This window comes from Narcine bancroftii, chromosome 10 (assembly GCF_036971445.1).
Source record: "Narcine bancroftii isolate sNarBan1 chromosome 10, sNarBan1.hap1, whole genome shotgun sequence".
Lineage (NCBI taxonomy): Eukaryota > Metazoa > Chordata > Chondrichthyes > Torpediniformes > Narcinidae > Narcine > Narcine bancroftii.
In genome coordinates, this window is record NC_091478.1 from 66,126,855 (window position 1) to 66,139,594 (window position 12,740).

At 37.6% G+C, this 12,740-nt stretch overlaps 1 protein-coding gene and 1 long non-coding RNA gene across 6 annotated transcripts in view; one reads left to right on the forward strand and one right to left on the reverse strand.

Moving 5' to 3' along the window:
- Window positions 1-11,827, forward strand: part of LOC138744667 (uncharacterized) — a 41,435-nt gene extending 29,608 nt beyond the window's left edge. Inside the window, exon 4 of one of the 3 annotated variants that reach the window (XR_011345688.1) lies at window positions 11,703-11,827. This is a non-coding gene — a long non-coding RNA (uncharacterized lncRNA). Of the gene's footprint in view, window positions 1-1,109; window positions 1,211-4,319; window positions 5,650-11,702 lie in introns of those variants that run through there. The other 2 variants (XR_011345685.1, XR_011345684.1) reach the window with 2 other exon arrangements.
- Window positions 1-12,740, reverse strand: part of cbfb (core-binding factor subunit beta) — an 89,913-nt gene that overhangs the window by 10,313 nt on the left and 66,860 nt on the right. The gene's annotated exons all lie outside the window — the stretch shown is intronic.

Sequence of the window (12,740 nt, forward strand, 5' to 3'; positions counted from 1 at the left end):
TGGACTGGAGGGCTGAAGTACATTCTTCCCTGCTGTGATTCTGTTCCAGATTTCAACCATATCATTCACTATCTGACCATCCAAGCTTTTATCAAAATACAAGTGGTTTCCATCCAAAATTAAGAATTAAAGAAAACAGGGAACTATGGGCTAGTTGACTTAATGTTAGTGGTAGGAAAAATGATAATGTTCATTATAAAGAATGAGATTACAGAATATTTAGAAAAGTCAACATAGATTTGTGAAAAGGAAATTAAGTTTAACAAACCTAGAGGAGCTTTATTAAGGAGCATTTAGAAAATTTGACAGGGAAGAACCAGAGAATATCACCTGGATCCTTGACTTCCCATCTAATAGACTGTAATCAGTGAAGATTGGTAACATCAAATATACAGTGGTCAGAAAGTGAATTCACCAGTGTGGATTACCTCAAATGTGTGGATGAGTTTGAGAAACTGGGGAAATTTGATATGAATATGGGAAGAATATACTGAAGGGAAAATTACTGGGGTAATGGGATTGCTCTGAGAGCCATATAGAGCTGATGATTCAATTGACCTCCTTCCCTTCGATATTGTAAGGAAATATAGAACTGTGTATTACTGTTAATCCTGAAACACCAAATGTGCCAGAGAATCCTATTTGCAATTTATTTGGAAGGTTTGCAGGAATGAGAAAACATAAATCTTCCTCTTCGTGGAATGACTTTGACTCAGTGTATAAATCATAAAAGTCTGCCAGATGCAGTGATTGAAGTAAAAACATAATTATGGAGAAACTCAGAAATTAAACAGCATACTTTTTATAGCAAAGCCAATGTTTGGCTCAATGTGGCCATCTTTGACAGCCAATAATAAAAGGGAGGCATGATTAGCTTAGCGGTAAGGACAACGCTGTCCAACAACAGTGATCAGGACCAGGGTTCGAATTCCACACTGTCTGAAAGGAGTTTGTATGTTCTTCACATGTCAGTATGGGTTTTCTCCCACTGTTCAAAAAAACATACCGGAGATTAAATCTAAACTTAACCCCAACTATGCATAAATGTATGTGTATATGTGTGTGGAATACTGTTAATGGAAGATTTAAACTGTTTTTTACTTCTGCAGCTGCAAGGCTGAGAACCTGCTTGTTTAGAATCAGCAGACATAATCCAATTTACACCATGAGGCCCAGGATGCATATTTAGTTCTTCTTTTCTTTCTTTGGCTTGGCTTCGCGGACGAAGATTTATGGAGGGGGTAAAAAAAGTCCACGTCAGCTGCAGGCTCGTTTGTGGCTGACCAGTCCGATGCGGGACAGGCAGACACGATTGCAGCGGTTGCAAGGGAAAATTGGTTGGTTGGGGTTGGGTGTTGGGTTTTTCCTCCTTTGCCTTTTGTCAGTGAGGTGGGCTCTGCGGTCTTCTTCAAAGGAGGCTGCTGCCCGCCAAACTGTGAGGCGCCAAGATGCACGGTTTGAGGCGTTATCAGCCCACTGGCGGTGGTCAATGTGGCAGGCACCAAGAGATTTCTTTAGGCAGTCCTTGTACCTTTTCTTTGGTGCACCTCTGTCACGGTGGCCAGTGGAGAGCTCGCCATATAATACGATCTTGGGAAGGCAATGGTCCTCCATTCTGGAGACGTGACCCATCCAGCGCAGCTGGATCTTCAGCAGCGTGGACTCGATGCTGTCGACCTCTGCCATCTCGAGTACCTCGACGTTAGGGGTGTGAGCGCTCCAATGGATGTTGAGGATGGAGCGGAGACAACGCTGGTGGAAGCGTTCTAGGAGCCGTAGGTGGTGCCGGTAGAGGACCCATGATTCGGAGCCGAACAGGAGTGTGGGTATGACAACGGCTCTGTATACGCTTATCTTTGTGAGGTTTTTCAGTTGGTTGTTTTTCCAGACTCTTTTGTGTAGTCTTCCAAAGGCGCTATTTGCCTTGGCGAGTCTGTTGTCTATCTCATTGTCGATCCTTGCATCTGATGAAATGGTGCAGCCGAGATAGGTAAACTGGTTGACCGTTTTGAGTTTTGTGTGCCCGATGGAGATGTGGGGGGGCTGGTAGTCATGGTGGGGAGCTGGCTGATGGAGGACCTCAGTTTTCTTCAGGCTGACTTCCAGGCCAAACATTTTGGCAGTTTCCGCAAAGCAGGACGTCAAGCGCTGAAGAGCTGGCTCTGAATGGGCCCATTCAGCATATTTAGTAGACACACCTAAATTCCACCATGGGGCCCAGGATGCAGTTGAATCAGAAGACATTATCTAATTTACACTATGGGGCCCAGGGATGCATATGAATCAGTAGACATTATCCAACTTCCACCATGAGGCCCAGAGATGAATTTTTCTTTTGTTGGTCGCAGACTGTCAGACCTTGAAGATAATTTTTGTTCAAAGAGATAAGATCTAAAGTAAACAACTTTTGGGAAGTTTGAGACTCTCCAAGAGATGGCAACATCTCAGCAAGAAGAAGAACTTCAAGAGTCCAAATAACTTCCCGGTCGAGGGAGGTAGAGAAGCTGCTACCGACCGGCGCCCCGACAACCTGCTACAAGTGTGCAGTCGTTACCTCGCTTTGGCAGTTGGGACCAGTCCAGGCGTTGATAAGTATAATTGGGAAGGGCTTGCATATTGTAGTGTGAATTCAGCTTTTCATTTAACAAAGCCTTGTATAAACTGAACTGCTCTCGGTGTGTGTGTGTCTATTTTCTTTCGGTAGCTCAAACACTGTGACCAATCTAAAACGAACAAAATGAGAGGTATAAGTTTACCCAAGACAAATACCCAAACTATTACAGCTTAGGCACAATTCTGAAGTCAATTCAAAGTGCAGTCTTAGAAATTTTGTGTTGAAACTCAGAATCTTTAAACTGACGTTCAGAAGTAATTATGAAGTACATGAGACACCAAGTCATCAGAATTCTCAAAATTCAAATTCTTATCGCGTTGCTTTCAAAGAAATGTTCCTTCATACGAAGGATTGTTACAACTTCCCTCTTCCTTGCGTAGGCATTACAAAACTTGTGACTTCCACAATGTGATGTTTCCATGAATTAGAATTCTCTTGCTTCTTTTATCCAGATATGGGTCAATCAAAAATGATCATTACAATGGCCACAGTATCACTGCTCTCCTGTAATGAGGAAAAATGAGGAGAAGCAGCAGAAGTGACCATCTTCCCTGAAGTCACTTTAATTCGCTAACCAAGTGACTTTCTGATGAACTAAAAAGTCTTAATCACATGTCTTGCTTCATCAATACTTTTTTTTAAGTTTCAATTTCACAAAAACCACGAGTCATATGGTCTTCTGTTTGAACAGACGGTTCCTTTCAATTGAGAACTCTGGTTTTATGGCTTTAGCTTAGGTGCCAGATTGTCCTGTTTAAAATATTGTTATCTGTGAATGTCTTTCCCTTTTCCAAACCCCTCCCCCCCCAAAGTAATTCTCCAAAATATAACATATAAAATAAAGAATAGCAGAAGCCTGCAACAGAACACACTCAACACTGCTCCTCAGGGATACATACTCTCTCCATCCATGAGTGGACAGCTAAATAACATTCAAACTTCATGAAATTTGCCAAGTATCAAATAATGAAAGGAATACAGGAAAAAGAATGGTGGTCTAATGGCATGAAGCAAAGATAACACCCTCTCCCAACATCACTAAGACAAAGACAAGACATTGAGGAAAGCAGGTAGAATCCGTCCACATTAATGACACTGAAGTAGAAAGAGTAGATAGCAATAATTTCTTAGGAATAAATATCTCTAATGGCCTAATGTGGGACTAGCACAGTCAACAAAACACCAACACCTCGACTTTCTTAGAAGATGAAATTCAGCGTTGTCCCCCTCCCTCCAACAAATTTTACAGGTAAACCATTGAAAGCAGACTTGCTGGATACATCATAGCAAGGTATGATAGCTGCTCTGTTCAAGATCAAACTACAGAAGTTAATAAATTAAAACTTCCTTTCCCTCCATCTACATCTCCCACTGCCCAGGAAAGGCCACCAACAAACTGAAAGGCCCATCACACCTCAGACATACACTTCTCCCTTGACCCATCAGGGAGAAGGCTTAAGAGTGTGAAAGCATGCACCAAGAGGTGTAAAACACAGTTTCTTTCCGGCAGCCATCAGGTTCCTTCATACTCCAAGAGCACTATCAAGGAGATCTTGCTAATCATCTCCCATTTCATTGTAATCCTATATTCCATAAATTACACTCTTTACACGGCTATATGAAATGTTTGAGATAATTCACACTGTACTAGGTATTCTGGAACAAACAAGCTTAAATTTGATAAACTATTTTGATTTTTCCAAAGGCCTTGGATAAAATCCACATCAGCTGGTCTGCAAAATGAAAGAATATTTGCTACAATCATACATCTGGATATAGCTGACAGAGAGTGAATGCAGTAAAGGTTCAATTGATTGATTCTTGAATGGACGAATAGTTATTGTGCAATGGTCTTGTATTCACCAGAGTTTAGAGGTATGAGAGGGGTCTTGTTGAAATATGCAAAATTCTGATGGGGGCTGGGCAAACTGGATGTGATTAGTACATTAGTTTGGGGTCCAGAATGAAGGACTACATTCTCAGTATACTGAAGAAGACATTTAAAATTGAGTTGGAGAAAATTTTTCTTCTCCATCAGGCAGAAAAGGCTTGAAGGACAAATGACCTACCAAGCTCCTATTTTCTATCAATGAAAGAAATACAATAAACCCCTGATATCAGGAATTCAAACAACTGGCAGCCTCAAGCAACCAGCAAAAAAAAATAGGAAAATAAAATTTAAAAATTAAAATAAATAATAGGTAAAAAATATGCAATTTTGAAATTTTAAATGTTTTCTGATGGGAGCAAATATTCAGCCAGTGGAGTGCCTTGGTTGTGCTTTGCTCATAACAGCAGTTTGAATGAAACTGCAATGGTGTCACCTGGATGAAGAGCTGATTGATGCCTCTCTTAAAGTGTTTCCTTTAAGCAGGGGCTTCGTAAGAGTCACCCTGGTCAGAGGCTTTATCTGTAAACTGAGGAGGGGGGGGGGGGGGTGCTAATTATCTAGTATTATTGTTTGTCCTTTGGGTAGCTCTGTGGAGAGGGAGGAACTTGCAGATGTTGTGACAGTTAAATGTTTTCAAAAAATGTAACTGAAAATAAAGTAAAATGCTTTAAGGTTTATATTCATGAAAGAAAGTGAACTTTGTTCTGTGCAAGCCCAGCAACCAGAAAATACACTCGGCATCAACCAATCCCCATAAGTGCTGGATACTATGGGTTTTATTGTAGTTATATCAGGAATTAATAAATATTGGAATAAGCAACCTCATTTAACTATAAAAAAATCCATCCAAATATTTTGATTTTGGCGTCATTCCAGCTTTTTCCTGTTCATGAAATGATTGCACCAGCCTACTGTAGCCTCAAAATCATTACTGAGGTCTGGGCGCAACTTGGCCCACTGCAGTGCAAATGTTCTTATTTTATTTCGGGTGACTATATAGCAATCTTGCCTCTGTTCACGCACCCATTCAGCAACGTGATTTTCCAACTCTGGCCAATGAGCGATTCCTTTTCTCAAAACATTCCCTTTGACAGTGTTTGTATCTGAGAAGTGAACTATACTAAAAGAAAGTGAAAGTATAATAAAAAGAATCGATTTTTCAGATGTGATACTGTATTTTGGAAAAATTTAAAAATAAAAATTTCAAAGATTGCTTTTCGGTGTGTTTCTTAAATTCTCTTTCTTCTTCCAATCTCTTGTGCACATCAAATTTTCTTGCAACAGGAGGGAGTCACGTGATGGAGTAGCGGCCAGTAAGGGAATTCCAGCCCTCTCCGGAAAAGTTTAAAAAAAATACACAAAACACAAAGGTACAAGAATAAAAATTAAAACAAAGTAAAAGTAAAGGTGGAAAGAAAATGGCAGCGAAAAGAGAAAAGTCGAAAGCCACGGGAAGAAGAGAAGATGAAAGAACGTCGGAAGAAGGTGAAGGCCTTACCTGTCCGAAGAGGCCTGCCGCGGAGAGAGAAGCCTGCTCCCTAAGGTCAGTGGAAGTCCCGAGCTCGGGACTACAAAAATGGCTCGCGGAGCCGAGTAAAAGTGCGCAACCGCGCATGAAAAAAAACACACTGACGGGAGGGGGGGAACAGCTGAGGAGTTGATCTCCACAGCTGAGGATGACAGCTGCAACACAGCAACAGGAAGAGAACACAGAAAACAATGAGAACAAGAAAGAAGAGAGTAAAAAGAAAACAAAGAAACAACAGATGGCCAACCCAGAGGAAGAAGAAGAAGAACAACAGAGAAATGGAAGAAGGGAAAGGCAAGACAATGGATATATTTTTTTTTAAAGAATATATGGAATCAGTAAAGGAATGGCAATTACAAGAATTTAATGAAATAAAAAGAAGAATTAAAAGTGCAGAAGAAAAAATGAATAAAGTAGAGATGGTCATGTCAGAAATAGGAAAAAGAGTGGACAATGTGGAAGAACAAAAAAAAATCGTAGAAATGGAAGTAGAGGACTTAAAAAAGAAATTAGAAGAATCTAATAAAAAAGTTAAAGAGGCACAAGAGCTGTTAGCTCAGAAGATAGATATAATGGAAAACTATAATAGAAGAAATAATATAAAGATAGTGGGCCTTAAGGAAGATGAAGAAGGCAAGAATATGAGAGAATTTATAAAAGATTGGATCCCCAGGGTCCTAGGAAGACCAGAATTACAGGAAGAAATGGAAATAGAAAGGGCACATAGAACATTAGCTCCGAAACCACAGTCGCACCAAAAACCAAGATCCATTTTAGTAAAATTGTTAAGATATACAACAAAAGAAAATATATTGGAAAAAGCAATGAAGAAAATAAGAGACAAAAAGCCACTGGAATACAAAGGTCAAAAAATTTTTTTCTATCCAGACATAAGTTTTGAACTCCTGAAGAAGAGAAAGGAGTTTAATACTGCAAAAACGATCCTATGGATAAAAGGATATAAATTTATGTTAAAGTACCCAGCGGTACTTAAAATAGTTATTCCAGGGCAGCAAAACAGACTATTATCGGATCCGGAGGAAGCACGAAAATTTGCAGAACAACGACAAAACAGGCAGAGAGATGAAGACATATAACGAGAGTAAAAATGACCATGAACTATATGTATGTGTGTATATGGGTGTATATATATCTATATATATAGATGTGTAGGAATATATGTGTGTACATGAGTGTATCCATATTTAGAGGAAAATATATAGAGTATAGATAAGAATTAATAAGGGAATGAAAGGGAACAGAGGAAATAAGGAGGGAATTAAAAGAGTGACCTTTGTTGCTGACAGTTAATCTGCCGAATCCCGCTGACAAGAGGACATGAGTTAAGAATTAAGGGGCAGAGGTTTAGAGGTAACATGAGGGGGATCTTCTTTACTCAGAGAGTGGTAGCCGTGTGGAATGATCTTCCGGGAGAAGTAGTGGCGGCGGAGTCAATTGTATTATTTAAGAAAAGGTTGGACAGGTATATGGATGAGAAGAAGATGGAGGGTTATGGGCATTGTGCAGGGAGGTGGGACTAGAAAGGGGTGTTTGGTTCGGTGCGGACTAGAAGGGCCTAATGGCCTGTTTCCGTGCTGTAATTGTTATGTTATATATGAAAATTGAAATCTTTTCCGGGGGGGGGGGGGGGTGGGGGTGGTGGGGCTGGGGGGGGAGGAGTTACGGTCACTGCAAAATCAGTTGACGCTTGCGAGTGAATTCGCAAATCCAAATAGAGAGGGGAGATGTGGTTGCCCGACAAGGGATAAAGGGCAACTCAGGAGGGGGAGGGGAGAATGGGGTTAAAGAAATTTTAGATAGGAGAATAAGGGAAATGTTTGATGTTTTAGAAATGTTGTCTTATAAAGTGTTCAAAACAAGAAAGCAGAAATTGATAAGAAGGAAAAGTGATGATGAGGAAACGGAAAGGGAAGATAAACAAAGTATGAAATGGCTACGTTGAACTATGACTTTAAATATTAATGGAATACATAACCAAATCAAAAGGAAGAAACTGCTAAATTTACTGAAAAAAGAAAAAAATGATACAGCATTCGTGCAAGAAACACATTTAACTGAAATGGAGCATAAGAAATTAAAGAGAGATTGGGTAGGACATGTAACAGCAGCTTCATATAATTCAAAAGCTAGAGCAGTAGCTATATTAATCAGTAAAAATGTACCAATTAAAATAGAAGAGGAAATAATAGATCCAGCAGGGAGATATGTAATGATAAAATGTCAGATATATTCGGAGTTTTGGAATTTACTCAATGTATATTCACCTAACGAACAAGATCAAAAATTTATGCAAGATATTTTTTTGAAGATAGCAGACACGCAAGGGAACATATTAATAGGAGGGGATTTCCACCTTAATTTGGATTCAAATATGGATAAAACTGGGAAAAGAATTAACAGAAAGAACAAAGTAACCAAATTTATAATTAAATCCATTGAAGAAATGCAACTTTTGGATATATGGAGGAAACAACACCCAAAGGAAAAGGAATATTCATATTATTCAGGTAGACATAAAACATACTCAAGAATAGACCTATTCCTGTTATCAGCTCGTATGCAAGACATAGTAAGAAAAACAGAATATAAAGCTAGAATATTATCGGAACATTCACCCTTGATATTGACAATAGAGTTAGAGGATATCCCTCCAAGAATGTAAAGATGGAGATTAAATTCCATGCTACTTAAAAGGCAGGATTTTAGAGAATTCATTGAAAGACAAATTAAAATGTACTTTGAAATAAATATGGAATCAGTGAAAGATAAGGTTATACTATGGGACTCAATGAAAGCGTTCATCAGAGGGCAAATAATAAGTTATGTAACCAAGATGAAGAAGGACTACAATCAGGAAACAGAGCAGTCGGAAAGGGAAATAGTAAATATAGAAAAAGAATTAGCAATGAAGGAAGACACAACTAAGAGAATTGGCAGATAAAAAAATAAAATATGAAACACTACAAACATATAAGGTGTAGAAGAATATAATGAAGACAAAGCAGAAATATTATGAGCTAGGGGAAAAAACGCACAAAATTCTAGCATGGCAGCTTAAGACAGAACAAGCTAAAAGAATGGTATTGGCATCAAGGAAAAAAGACAAACAAATCACATATAATCCAACGGAGATTAATGAAAACTTCAGAGAATTCTATGAACAATTATACCAAACTGAAAACGAAGGGAAAGAAGATAAAATAGATGAATTTTTAACTAAAATTGAACTACCAAAATTACAAATAGAGGAACAAAATAAATTAACAGAACCATTTGAAATAGTAGAAATACAAGAGATAATAAAAAAACTACCAAATAATAAAACACCAGGAGAGGATGGATTCCCAATAGAATTCTATAAAACATTTAAAGATTTATTAATTCCTCCCCTCCTGGAAGTAATCAACCAGATTGACAAAACAAAGCTTACCAGATTCATGCAAAACACCAATAATTACAGTAATACCAAAGACAGGGAAAGATCCACTCGCACCAGTGTCATATAGACCAATATCTTTACTTAACACAGATTACAAGATAATAGCTAAATTATTAGCAAACAGATTAGCCACCTATGTACCTAAAATAGTAAATTTAGACCAAACTGGATTTATTAAAAAAAGATGAACAACAGACAATATTTGTAAATTAACTTAATTCATGCAGTAGAAGGGAGTAAAGCGCCAACAGCAGCAGTTGCTTTAGATGCAGAGAAGGCCTTTGACAGAGTAGAATGGAATTATTTATTCAAAATATTACAAAAATTCAGTTTACCAGAGAAGTATATTAATTGGATTAAAGCATTATATAAGGGGCCATTGGCGAAAGTGACTGTAAATGGATATATATCAAAGCAATTTAACTTAAGCAGATCAACAAGGCAGGGATGCCCACTATCACCCTTATTGTTCGCGTTAGCTATAGAACCACTAGCAGAATTGATAAGAACAGAAAATAAAATAAAAGGGATAAAAATAAAAGACAAGGAATATAAAATCAGTTTATTTACAGATGACGTTATAGTATACTTAACAGAACCAGAATTATCAATAAAAGAATTACATAAGAAATTGAAGGAATATGGAGAAGCGTCGGGTTACAAGATTAACGCAAATAAAAGTGAAGCAATGCCAATGAATACTGCGGATTTCTCAAAATTTAAGAAAGAATCAACATTTAGATGGCAAATGCAAGCAATAAGATACCTAGGTATACAAATAAATAAAAACCTCGGCCATCTATATAAACTCAATTATTATCCACTAATGAAAAACTTACAGGACGACTTAGAGCATTGGAAAGATTTACCACTAACACTAATAGGAAGGATAAATTGTATTAAAATGAACATTTTCCCAAGGATACAATACCTATTTCAGGCATTGCCAATACACTTGACAGAGAAATTCTTCAAGGAGTTAAAGAAAATAATAAGGAAATTTTTATGGAAAGGGGGGAAACCAAGGATAGCACTAGATAAATTAACAGAATGGTATAAACAAGGAGGTTTACAACTGCCAAACTTTAAAAATTATTATAGAGCTGCACAATTAAGATACCTATCAGATTTTTTATCATACAAGGGAAAAGCCAGATTGGACTAGATTAGAACTAGATAAAATAGGGGAGAAGATACCTGAACATATATTATATAAATGGGATGAAAAATTGGTAAAACATAGGAATTCTCCAGTATTACATCATCTGCTCAATATTTGGAAGAAGATTCATGTAGAAAGGAATAAAACAAATTATCAATTACCAAAACTAATACTGACACAAAATCAGTTAATCCCTTTTACAATAGATAATCTTTCCTTTAGAGAATGGGAGAATAAAGGGATCAAAAGAATAGAAAATTGTTTTTCAGGAAATAAATTACTATCCTTTGAACAAATGAAGGATAAGTATAATATAACTCAAGATACAGTGTTGGCATACTACCAACTGAGATCCTACTTGAAGGACAAATTGGGAAGTAGACTGAGGTTACCAGAGGGAAGTCATTTTGAATATGTGATTACAGATACAATGATAATCAAAAAATTTATAACAAATATGTATATTAAACTGCAAGAAAAGGAGAATGAGGAAACAAATGGTGAAACTAAACAAAAATGGGAACAAAATTTAAACATAAAGATAAAGAAGGAAACATGGGAGAAGTTATGCTCTGGAACTATGAGAAATACAATAAACACGAGGTTACGTATGATACAATATAACTGGATACACAGGCTATACATCACACCTCAAAAGTTAAATAAATGGGACCCAACAGTATCAGACAGATGTTTTCACTGTAAAAAAGAAATGGGAACAACAATTCATGCAATCTGGACATGTGAGAAAGTGAAAAATTTTTGGGAAGGTCTAAACCAAATAAAATTACAGAAAACAATATACCAAAAAACCCAGAGATCTTCCTCCTAAGTAACATAAAAAACAAAGAATTTGGACTTGATTTGGATGGTGCACAAAAAAGATTTGTTATGATAGCTCTAGCCATAGCAAAAAAATATATTATGTCAGCCTGGAAATTAGAAGATAACTTGAGAATACAACAATGGTATATAGAAATTAATAAATGTATTCCATTAGAAAAAATAACATATAATTTAAGAAATAATATTGAAATATTTGAACAGATATGGGAGCCATACATGAAACACAGTAGAGAAAACCTACCGGGGACATCTACCACCTAAAATAACGGAAGGAGAAGGAAATGAAAAGAATTGACTCAGTGGAATTTCTTGTTTATTTTTATTGAGTGACAACATTGTTTGACGGGTTTAATGTATCTTAGATTCTGTTCTTTAAATGAATGGGAGGGGAGGTAGGGAGGGTGGGATGGGAAGAGGTGGGGGGAAGAAAACGACACTGTATATATTTGAAAAGGAAAATGTATGTATCTTGGTCAATGTGGTATAAGGTGTGAAAAATAAAAAATTTAAAAAAAAAAATTTTCTGGGCCAGAAAATTTTCATCATGTGCTGCCTCTTGTCAATGGACCTTCCATGATAGCAATCATCTCCAGCCAATGCCCAGCAGATCAATCCACGCTATGAGGGTCGAAGTATATGGTGGTCAACAGCCCACCTCAGGCATCGCAAGCTTTTGGGGTCAACTTATAAATCTTATGCACTTCAGGTAAACAGAAAATAGGGGTTGACTTGAACACCAGATATACCATAAAACCCTTAAAATGAGTTTGAAAAAGGGAGCTTCGACTTGTACACTGGTCAACTTGTATTCCAAAATTATTAAATGATGGGGCAAGCTTGAAGAACTATTTTTTCGTGTTCTTGCCAGGGATTGACAGCCTCAACCATTACTCACATCCCCCACGTCAGCTGATGCTAGCATGCCAATTAACCCAGTGTGAAAAGGGCAAGTTGTATGCAGGACAAAAATGTTGAAGGTGGACTCTCCTATCCTGGGGATGACTTGTGGTCAAGGTGAAAGTATGTAATGTCCCAATTAAAAGTAGCCCAGTGTGAACAGCAAAAACGGCTTCTTTAACCAGGACACCGACCAAATGGCCAATTTACTGGGATGTCAGTTTGAAAAGGGCTATTGTCAGAGGTGCCAACTTCAGATGAGACACCTACTTAATTCACTACAGATCACTGAAACCTCTGTTGAGCAAGTAGCAGAAACACATGGAAGAACAAAATAGCTCC